The sequence below is a fragment of the Amblyomma maculatum genome, chromosome 11 (genome assembly GCF_055883805.1).
Source record: "Amblyomma maculatum isolate TAMU_Amacu chromosome 11, ASM5588380v1, whole genome shotgun sequence".
NCBI classification, from domain to species: Eukaryota; Metazoa; Arthropoda; class Arachnida; order Ixodida; family Ixodidae; genus Amblyomma; species Amblyomma maculatum.
The window spans coordinates 34,258,167-34,269,199 of record NC_139354.1 but is presented as its reverse complement, the minus strand read 5'-3'; the positions used below and the strand labels follow the sequence as shown (position 1 = coordinate 34,269,199).

The 11,033-nt window shown below is 43.4% G+C and overlaps 1 long non-coding RNA gene across 1 annotated transcript; it reads right to left on the bottom strand.

Moving 5' to 3' along the window:
* Positions 1–913: 913 nt before the first annotated feature.
* On the bottom strand, positions 914–8,434 carry LOC146173446 (uncharacterized). The gene is made up of 3 exons (XR_014701840.1): positions 8,326–8,434; positions 6,524–6,727; positions 914–1,415 (listed from the first exon to the last, which is right to left on the bottom strand). It is a non-coding gene; the product is annotated as an uncharacterized LOC146173446 (long non-coding RNA).
* Between the last annotated feature and the right edge of the window lie 2,599 nt (positions 8,435–11,033).

The window sequence follows — 11,033 nt, the reverse complement described above, 5'->3', positions numbered from 1 at the left end:
TGCGTCGTACGAGGGCAACCACACATCTGCAACCAAGTTCGGCGTCATTACAGAGGGGTCATCTGGAATTCAAAATGCGGTAAAGCCTGCATCGGCGCTAAATATTGGGATGCAAAGACATAGCGACCTGCCTTTCCTAATGGGGCGTAAGCTTGTTTGCACCTAAGAGTAAAAGAATGCTTACCTTCGTTATCTCGATCGTTTTTCTTCTTCAAAGACATTATTTGACCTCGGAATCGCAACACTTCGAGAGGATCGATTCATGAACAGTCTGTCTCCTACGTCGTTTTTATTTGTTTTTCTCGATTTTTGGGGGTGTATATTTCAAACATTGCAAGGCCCCCGATTTAATTCTTTTAGGAGTGGGCGCTGACTGGGTGGTTTTGGCATAATCGATTCGCCTAAGTAGAAGGTGAAGCTCCCAGGCAGCACACCAACATCGCACCAATCCCGGCCCAACGTCGACAAAAATTGGTACCAACATTGGCGTAACACTGGCTTTTTGAGAAATTACTACATTTTTATATATTGGTCCGGCTTATATGCCAACATTGTACCTGTCTTGGCACTGCCAACATAGGCTATCAGCTGGCCGTGCCCCTAGTGTCACGTATTGGCATGCCACTAGTATTCATTGGCCCAACTGACATTGGCAATGAACCGGCCGTGCCGCTAGTATCATATATTGGTATTTATTGGCATGCAACAAGTATTCATCGGCACACGTGGCCTGCCACTGTTAAGCCACCTTTAGCCATGCAGTTATTTCACCCTTGCCCTTACTGCTGCCATTTGTTCAACTGTCACTCTGATAATTGTGGTTTTCTTATGCAGTCATTTCCCAATACCACCTTGCATGTCATCTCCCTAAGGAGCCATAAAAACCATGCAATTAAATGAGGCAAGCAAAATATTTTCCGAAAACATTTTATTGAGAGCTCATATACATGTAAATGCCACAAGGACATCAGAGGGCCAAAATGCAGTGCAGGAGGCATTGGATACAGGGTTAATATGGGAGAGGCTAGTAGGTGTAATTGGAAACAGGGCACTAAGCAGCACATGACCAGGTAGTGCAGGTAGAGGTGATTGGGTGCAGTGTGCATTGGTCATGATGGAAGGGGCTGGACATGTTGAGCAGGGTTGATGCACTATAGCCTTGTAGTGCGAGAGGTGTTGCAGGAATAGGAGGCTGAGCATGGGTGCATTTCAGGGCAGTGTCCACCATGGATGGAAAATGGCAGTGGACTGTGTTGAGCATGATAGTTGGCAGTGAAGGGTCAATGGATCAAGTGATGAGGTTGAGGGGGCGGGGTAAGCACATGGCCCAGGTAGTAAGCTGGGCACCCCGCAGGAAACAACCGTTCAGGAACAGTTTGTTGAGGAGATTGGTCCGTGGGTCTTACAAATCACATCTGCACAGAAGACAAGCATATATCACAATAAGATCTAACCTCACCTTCTCAACACTTATCCAAACACATATTTGAAGTCTGGGTGCTCTATACCATCGAGTACAAAATACAGAACCCCGCTTAGTAAAACCTCTGATATAGTAAAGTGAAACTGAAGTCCCAGTTCATCTTCCATAGGCAACTGTACATTTTCCCCCTTTATAGTAAAGATGTTTTTGGTAAAAATCGGTTAAAGTGCTTCTGACCCTGGCGACGACTCCCGCGCGCTACCTAGAGTCGCGAAGCCAAGACTTTTGGATTTGAAAACAGAACAATAACCCCGAGTGTTCGTTTAGGTGGCTTTACTACTAGCCGTAGCAGCAGTCAGATGAAGCTTACTTTACAGAAGCCTTGGAGCCGTGAGGGAAAGCGCGCAGCGCGAAGAAGAAAAAAGTAAAGCTGTCTACAAACATAGCAAGGAGGCAGCGTGTTCCATTCAGGAAGTAAAGGAGTAAACGTGCAGCAAGAAATAGGGAAGGGAAAGAAATGGGTCAACATACACTGCAATGTGCAGTACAAATCATGAGGCAGTGGTGGCAGAAAGTGGAGGTGCAGCGAGTAAGGTATTACAGCACTTGAGTGCCATGCGAATTTATTACTTATTGCCTTTTAAAAGACAGAAAGAGCAAAAAGGGACACCATGTTCATGCAAGGTTGTAGTTTTTACTTGAAATCGAACTTGGTTGCATTCGTAATCACGTCTTCATGCTTCAAAGGTACTTCCACAAGATGTAGAGAAATTTTATAATGAAAAAATTACACAAAGAGATGATAAAAGTGAGATGGAAGGTTTTAGGTTTTTTTCATTAAGCAACAAGACGTGTTCAGTAAGTGCCTATTTAACTACTAGACAGCACTTTCAGGACCATGTCATCACAGACCACTGATACAGTAAAGATCATGATATAGTAAATATTTTCGCTGGCCTCAGTGGCTGTACTATAAAGGGGTTTTACTGTATATATTGAAGGCCTATTGCCACACATTCTTCTTTTAGAGCACTTTGCGACAGGTTTCTGGGCCTGCAAAGGCATGCAGCATCTTATGACGTAGGGATGATAAACCTATATGCAAAATAATATCCATTCCAGATACAAAAGAAAGATATTTGGAAGTAAAAACCTGCTTCTGGCAAACCGATAACTTCAGGTAGATGCTTAGTGTTCATATAGAATTACAGTTCCTGAAAATCTGACGGTTCAGGCTCCAGAACTTTCAATTTTTAAAAAATTCTTAAACATTCCTGCAATAGACAATATGGATTACTAAGCATGCAAGACTGGATGATATTAAAGAACACATTAAAGAATATCTTTCTGCAGTACACCAGTTACAGGCACGCATACATTACTGCGGCCAGAATAAAGAAATAATTGCCCTGACAGAGTCAATCAAGCTATCTTCAATCGGCTAACTGAAGGAGATGTGTAGATTGAAGATATTCTCAAGGCTGTGTACGCATATAATATTCTCAAGATAACCGTACCATTTCGAGTTCCAGCTTTTTAGTTTTCACAGCTTTATTGCTTGCTGCATTCTACTATAAACAATTGCCTTAATTGTAATGTACCAAGGAATAGTTTTCATACAGTGCTCATTATAAATTAAAGATACCAGAACAACATGCACACAAACAAGAAAAAAAGAACGGGAGAGAGCGCCATTCACAACTGATTTATTGTGCAGAATAAAGTACATATATATCTCACTGCCGGCATATGCGCAAAGAACCCATTCAGCATCATGTAGTTTAAGATAAGATATGTTCAAGAAGCCCATGCCTCATACCACAGCCTCTTTCTCTGAGAAAGCATTTCTTGAACATAGCTTATGTTAAACTACATGATGCTGAATGTGATGTAGCTGAATGTGTTCCTTGGGCATGTGCCTGCAGTGAGATATATATGTACTCTGTTCTGCACAATAAATCAGTTGTGAGTGGAACTCTGTCCCTTTTTTTTCTTGTGTGCGTGCATTGTTTTGGCGCCTTCAGTTTATAATAAATAAACACGAACAAGCCCGACAAGAAGTTCTCGTAATCATACAGTGCATGCTTGTTCAGCTAAAATTATTACAGGCAGCCTGCAATGAGCAATTGAGCAAGTACTAGAAATTTACTTTGCATAGGCAGGAAAATGTTATGCTAGATCTGAGTACAATGATATTGTACTTCCTTATCAGCTAGCAGCCTACCAGGTATGCATTTTCCTTCATCACAGCTAATCATATGGCCATACCATCGGCAACCTTCCACGTGCAAGATTATATTCAGTTAGGCATACATGGGTGATTTTATGTCCAGGTAACAGGTGTGGTGCTCGGGCATCTGATTTCTTAAAACCAATTCATAGTAGTTGTTGGTATAGAGAATAGTAATCTGCCTGAATATCTGAGGCCAAATATTATTTTCATTGCTTAAGCACACCATAAAATACAATGCTTGATGTGACTATGCGATCATAAAAAAACGATACATCTAGCATGACAGTGATTTTTCACTTTCACACAATGCTTGATGTGACTATGCGATCATAAAAAAACGATACATCTAGCATGACAGTGATTTTTCACTTTCACACAATGCTTGATGTGACTATGCGATCATAAAAAAACGATACATCTAGCATGACAGTGATTTTTCACTTTCACCCTATCACAATAAGTTCCTTGAAAACCCAGTTTAATCCTGAGCTGAAAAGTTGTTTCGCACACATTTTACATTTCAGTATCTATAAAATGTTGCTATTTTGTGAATATATTTCAAAATCAAAATTTCTTAACAGACTCACAAATTGTTTTTTTTTTCAAAAATGGACAATATTTTGTACTCAAATTAAAAATAAGATTGTGTCTGGAGAAATAGTACTGTTTGCAGAACAAAACAGCATATACGCAAGAAAGCACCAATATCGCTCAAATTTAATGTGCAATGCACGAAATGAGAGTTCACCTAAAATTACAAGTACAATAGCCCTGTTTACATGGACTCGACAGCACCGGGTTGAATCAGCGTTCAGTAAGCAAGGTCATCATTCTCGACCCGGCTGATGTGTACATGAACTCGCTTTCTAGTGAGTAAGTATCGTAGCAGAGCGTTGCATCGAGATTCGAAGTTATTGTGCAAGTTCTTACTCGTATTTGATCCCATTGCCTTTTACTATCGAGAGCTTCGATTATTTTTTATCTAAAAAAAGCATTTTATCGCTAAAAAGCATTCATTTCGAGTGACGCTCGTCGCCGCTCCAGAGGATTTTTCATAGCCCAGAGTTCCCCATAACTAGACTCCCTGACTGGACAGCGTCTACATGCCTTTAGATAAGCGGGTCAAGCGAATTAACCTACCCCCTGCAAGCGAGTTAACGCAACCCGCTCCGCCGCCTATTTTACTCGACCCGACTGTGTATACATGAACCCCAGAACTGATTTTTCACTCGACAGATGTACTCGACCCAATACTGTCGAGTTCATGTATACAGGGGTGGAACGCACGTGTAACAAGTAGCAATGCTGCTAAGAATCCAATCTGCTTTCTTCTGGCTCCCCATCCAGTTTTCTAAAAAAATATCTTGTCTGACAAAGGAGGATATTTGGAGTTAAGCAGCTAAGCAACACAAGATCCATATGCTTGCTCTAACGCATGACTCCTCAGTGCACTTACAGTTGCAATTTGCTTGGTCATGTGGCAGTTCACTAAACCGTCTGACTAGACATGACAATCAAAAAAATAATCGGCGGATCATTTCTACTTTTATTTAGACATGTAAAAGCTTTTTGGTTGTTGACTTAGCATTTAGAGACTGCGGGAGTTTGGCAGTTTTATACGTCTTACTTCGTTTGGCAGTTGCAAGGGGATGTAGAAGAAGAAATATGAGTAGGGAATATAAGGGGTGACAACATCCCGAAATGAAACTAATGGACCAATGATGCACACTGCGTATCTTAAGTGACGTCACTGGTAACATCAAACACAGAAAATCGTCCTTGAGTATGACAAATTTGAAGCCCAGGAGGTGAGTTGGTTGTGGGCAAGTAGTTGGTAAAGGGCAGTCCCCCTGAGAGGTGGGCGGCAAGATCACTGCCACCCATTATGGGGAAAGCCCTGGCAAGCATGCAGGCAAAGGTGCACATATATAAGAGCAATAAATGCACAAGGAATGCACGCCTGAATGAGCAGCTGCACTAATAATTTCCTTTTGTCTTGCAGCCCACCCCCCTCCTGCACTGTAAGCTAGTCTGCTCTGTTTTCCGAACACCGAAGCATATGCAAAAACAAACAGAATGTCCTCTAAAATTTACAAAATTTGCACGAGTATTGCATGATGATCTCCTTTCTGCAAATGTCTTGCTCTAGGGTTACAGAATAAATTCATTGCAGCTGCGAATAAGGCGAGTTGGGAGCTAATGGCAAATCTCAATGGCTTGGGGAGAGAATTAATTATAATTGTCACTTTGAGCAAAGTAAATAGCCTGGTTTAGATCAAAGTAATATTACATCTACATGACTGAAGCCAGTGTAGGCAACCAGAAATGTACAAGCAGTCAGTAACTGCATGTCTGTATGAACAAATACATACAGTGCAGGCAGCAGTAATGAAGGGAGAGTGGAAGGCAAATAACCTGAGGAATACGTAATGGCTTTCTTTTCTGAAACCTCAATACAGGCTTCCTGCGAATTCTTGTAATGCAAGCATAATCGAGTATGCTAAATATTCCATCACTTAAAGCACCTGCTCTCCCGTGTTACGCAAATGACAACTACTTCGTCAGTTCAACAAGCTATGTCTGTTATTGTGCTATTACACCACAGGTTCACTCAATCATGCCTCAACTTGAAATAGTCACATACTGTTGAAATAAAGCAACGAAATATAGCACCAGCTATTAAAGCACTGCCAGGGACATGAAGGATATTATTTTCTGCATACTGTGGGCAAGACTTCTGAACAAGTAAGTCTTGAGCTAAAAAGCTAGAAAAAGTCATATAGCATGCAATCATATAGCGAAAAGCCAGCAGAGCCTTTTTTAAAGCCTTTATATAAAGCAAAACAAAGGCAATGAGTCATACCTACCGAGGCAATGCTTCCTTACACACAGCATGTTTCATGGCAAGGCTCCCACAGTTGTTGACAGGTTATGCAGCACCAAAATGATGATGATGTTGTCTGCCTCACATTCACGCAGCACTCCTTTGATGGCAGATGATTGCTTGTGCAAAAGCAGTGCGATGATACAAGTGGAGCAGCTGGACTGCGGGCGTTATAGAGCAAAGAGCCCTAAATGCAAGGAAAGAAAGTCTCCATTAAATCGATGCCTCTAAATCATGATAAAAGCATACCACGGCTCTTCTCTGTTTTGTTAATCTATAATTTCAATTGAAAGCTGTCTCAAAAAAAGTACTAATTGCAACCCTATGTTACACATGGTATAACATCGCTGTGCCAGGGCGGTGGGGCGATCAGTTAGCATAACGACCGGAAAATGCATACTGATGTTTCATGCAGTCTTGATGCTGGAGCAAAGTGTCATGGTGCGGAGAACAAAATTAAAAGCATGCACGGGCGCCAAACGTGTGCTACACAACCGACGCGACTAGAGGTGTGCACGGGCAGTAATTTTGAGCCCGACCCGGGCCTCATGCTACAAACCCGAACCCGGCCTGGAACTGAAATTGTCTGAGCCCACCCAGCGCTCACACTGAAGGCTCCCGCCCTGCTGGACATGCTATAACAGACCAGTTGCAAAACCTACAAGTCGGCTTCCCTATGAGGCAAGAATTCATGCACAGTGGCGACAGAACCTGATTCAGGGATAATAGTTAGGTGCAGTACATGCATCTACCACAGTCCACGCTGCTTGGGATGCAGTTCCCCACGCACAGGTCATTGTCAGAGAAAGGTTTTCAGGCATTCTTAACACTGGAATAAAGGGGGGAGCACTGTCACCCCCCCGCCACCCCTAAAAAATGGTCCCAGCGCAGCGGCGTGCTACTATACTGCGATGCAGACATGATTGAAAGCAGTGGCGTTTTTCTGCAACTTTCGAAAATTAGCAATATCTAGCCACACTAGCCTTTTTTTTTTTTGCAATACTACCCTACCAAGCTTTTACTAAACCGTCTCGATGCGCTCATATATGCACGGATCAGACGAAATGAGCGTCTGCAGGATTTTCGCTCATACCGGACAAGGGAAACAAACTTTGCATGCAAAAAAACAAAAACAAAAAAACAACGAAGGTGAGTACCCCAAAGCCTTTTGCGATTGGCTGCCTCGCGAGCTGGTTCCAGCATCATGAGCGATTTCTAAAAACCCAGAACCTGGGCGACAGCGCCGAGCGGCAAAGCTTTAGCGGTCTTCAGCTCACTGCGCATAGTGCTGCCGCGCGACTCATGCGGTTAGCGTTTTATCGCACCAGACACGAAAATATATGCTTTTGCCCGGACTCCACCGACTCCGCCCGAGGTCACTCGAGGGAACCCGAACGGCCGAGCCAAGTGACGGCTATACGCCGTTCCAGCCACTGTAACGCCGTGAATATCCGAAGTTGGCTTTTAGGGCTACGATGCGACGCAGTTGTTTACTTTAGGAAATCAGTACTCTGTAAAACAGCAACGGTTTAACTTGAAATAAGCTGCAAAATGATCGGAATCAAGTCGCGCATACTTGAGAACCACTTTTGAAAAGTTAACAACGTAAGAAATATGCTAAAAGAAGACAAATCTCCCTAGCACATGGCTTACGCAGCCTGCAGCAACAATGAAATGTAAGACAACGCTTGTAATTTAAAAAATGCTCAATCTAAGAGGCTAATAGTTTGCTCCAATATACACAAACGCTTTATAAAACCTGAATGAAAAAATTTGAGAACTTACATGGAATATTTCTTGAAGAAAGAAGCATTTTCCGTGCGCGGTGCCACCGAACGTCGAGCCGAGCGAACGAGCGGCCGTTGGATGGACGAAAGAACAGAGCGCCCTCTTTGAAACAAAATACAACTGCCGCCGTCATGCCGGCTAAGCGATTGTCGCGTCATCCTTCGAGCTTTTTAGTAATCGCTTTTTCAGCAGATCGATGGTCTCGGTTTTGTACCCTCCGTTTAGCAAGCGTTTCCTAGATGACAGGACTTGAATCAGCCTTGAACGATGCGCTGCTGTTGCTGCTCATCTATGTAGGGCTCTGTGCCAGCAGCGAAGCGCGTCGTCGTCCTGGAGAGGCGCCTAGCTGTTTTGTTTACAACACCCAAACCTGTTCAAGTTGTATTTTGTGAATGCTGTGTTCTACTACGAATAGTTTGCTCACTTTAAGCATACCAACGAAAATGCTTTCATACAATAGTGCTCAATCGAGTGGAATATTTCAATCACCCTGAAATGAGGATTTGAAGCAAGTTTGTTGAAAATTATTGAGCTAAGCATCTCAGTACCACGACTTGCCACCTCTTTATAAGGTAGTTGCATACGATGCTTACATTTTTTCTCATATATCCGCACCGTCAGCATCATTCTATCTGCTAGATTAGTCGTTTGTTGGCCCGATTCATTAGGCGCTTGTTTCTTTCTCAGTTTAGTTTCTTGCGTATATTTTATTGGCCAAGAAAATGCGGTAAAAGCACATTTCTCTATGCAACCTGTTGTGAGAGCCCGGAAATGTTTGAAAGAAGTCTCGAGTCTGTTAGTGTTTGTCTTTTTATAACTGCGCAATTCCTTCCCCTGGGCGGCGGCCGTCCGCCCCTTGGACCCTGAGTGGTGCGTCGACCCGTCCACCGCTTTGGCGCACCTGCGTGGATTTCGACGCACGTATGCAACCTCGGACCTTGCTCGCATCGCATGCGGTGAGAGAGAGCGATCGGGGAACGACAGGAGTGCGAAGTGCGCGAGGACGGGATTGAGCGGTGCGTCAGCACGGAGAGCAGGCGTTGGAAAACTGTGCGAACGAGCGTGTGCGAAACAAAGATGTGTCATTGTAATCCAGTTGTTAATATACCCATTGTACCTTTTCGTATTTTATTTGTGTTTCCAGTCTTTTCTTTCACATTTTTTTTTCGTTCAAATGCTAACAAGTCAGTTTACATGTGGGTATCTTCTCTCCATACACAATATTTGTAAAAAAAAAAAAACTACCTTCCCCGCGCACGCCTGTAACTGTTCCACCACGGAGGTAGTTAGAGAATAAATAAGCTTTGATACCGAATGAAGCTTAATTGTAAAACAACGACTGTTTTATTTAGTTTTTGAACTCTACAGTTATTCCTTGTTGCCATATGTAGCGCAAGCATTGTATTGCAGTGAACGACGACGGAATCGCGAAATTGGGGGTGTGAATAAAAGCGGAGAAACGTTAGACTTCTTTTTTTTTGCACTTGTGCGAAAAAAAGAACAAACAAGAAATTCTAAAATTATGCTATCCATGCACTTGGCACGGCGTCGAATCAAAGCTGTTCTGCTTAGCTGCCGCTCTTGTATACTGGCCGCTACGCGAAGCTATTTTGTGTTCCTATGAAATTCAGTGTGGTAAAGCCCCCCGCGGATATATTTCGCGTTTCAAGTTCTTGTGAAATGTGGAAGCCGGCCCGCCGCCATGCCGCGGGCGACTCTATAGCTGGCTCTGCGATGATTTTTGCCACTGCAGTGATTTGAATATTCGCGGCTTGTTTAGCAAATAGCTGGCGTACTCGTTTGCCGAATGAGTGTTTCAAGATAATCATAAAGCATTTACCAGTACCGTATGTGTGCGATATTCCATCAGTGATTAATGCGCCATGGTCATTGTAGTCGTATTTTTGATTTTACACGTATGGAATGGTCTACTCTTGCAAACCCCAAGACGTCAGTTACGCTAGCTGCACGTATGTCAAATAGGTATATGAAAGAAATAGAGCCTTAAAGTATAGCGGCTGACGCACTGCGTCGTAAATTCCCGCCCGGGCGGCGGCCGTGTGCACCTTGAACCACACGTGGAGCGTCAGGGCCTGCGTCTTGGATTGCATCGCGCAGCGTGTAACCCGACAACCCCACCTGCAGAGCGCATCCACTCGGGCAAGTCGGCGCCGCTGTTGCTGGCGCCGTGCCTCAATGTTTTTCTTCCTTTGTTTGTGATGTTTTCAATGCACCCTAGCAAGCAGCGAACAGAGCGTCCATATTTCGGCGCAAGTGAGTGCCCTCAGTGGACTGGAACAGAAGTGCGCGGTGTGTCGTCAACAACAGCGGACGCTTGAGAAAAAAACAAATGTGCGAACGAGTGCGATGAAGAAAAGTGAAACTGTAACCCAGTTATTTGTTTCAGCATAACCTTAATATTATTCATACTGAGATTGTACGTGCAGTGTTTTCTCTCCATTTTTTTCTAATACTTCACTTCTTAGAGCGACAACGAAGCAGGAAGCGTCGATACGATTTGCCATATGTGGGAACGTTCATGCATATGCGGACCGACGTTTAATTTACCGCTCAATAACCCAGCTTTAATTTAGATCACCATTGTTGAATCGTTTAAGCGAAAGTATGTGCTGCGATGCTTCGTATTCGTATAGCTTGAACGGCCAAGTGTATTGTTAAAGTGTATTTCGATGGAAGCGCGCTCG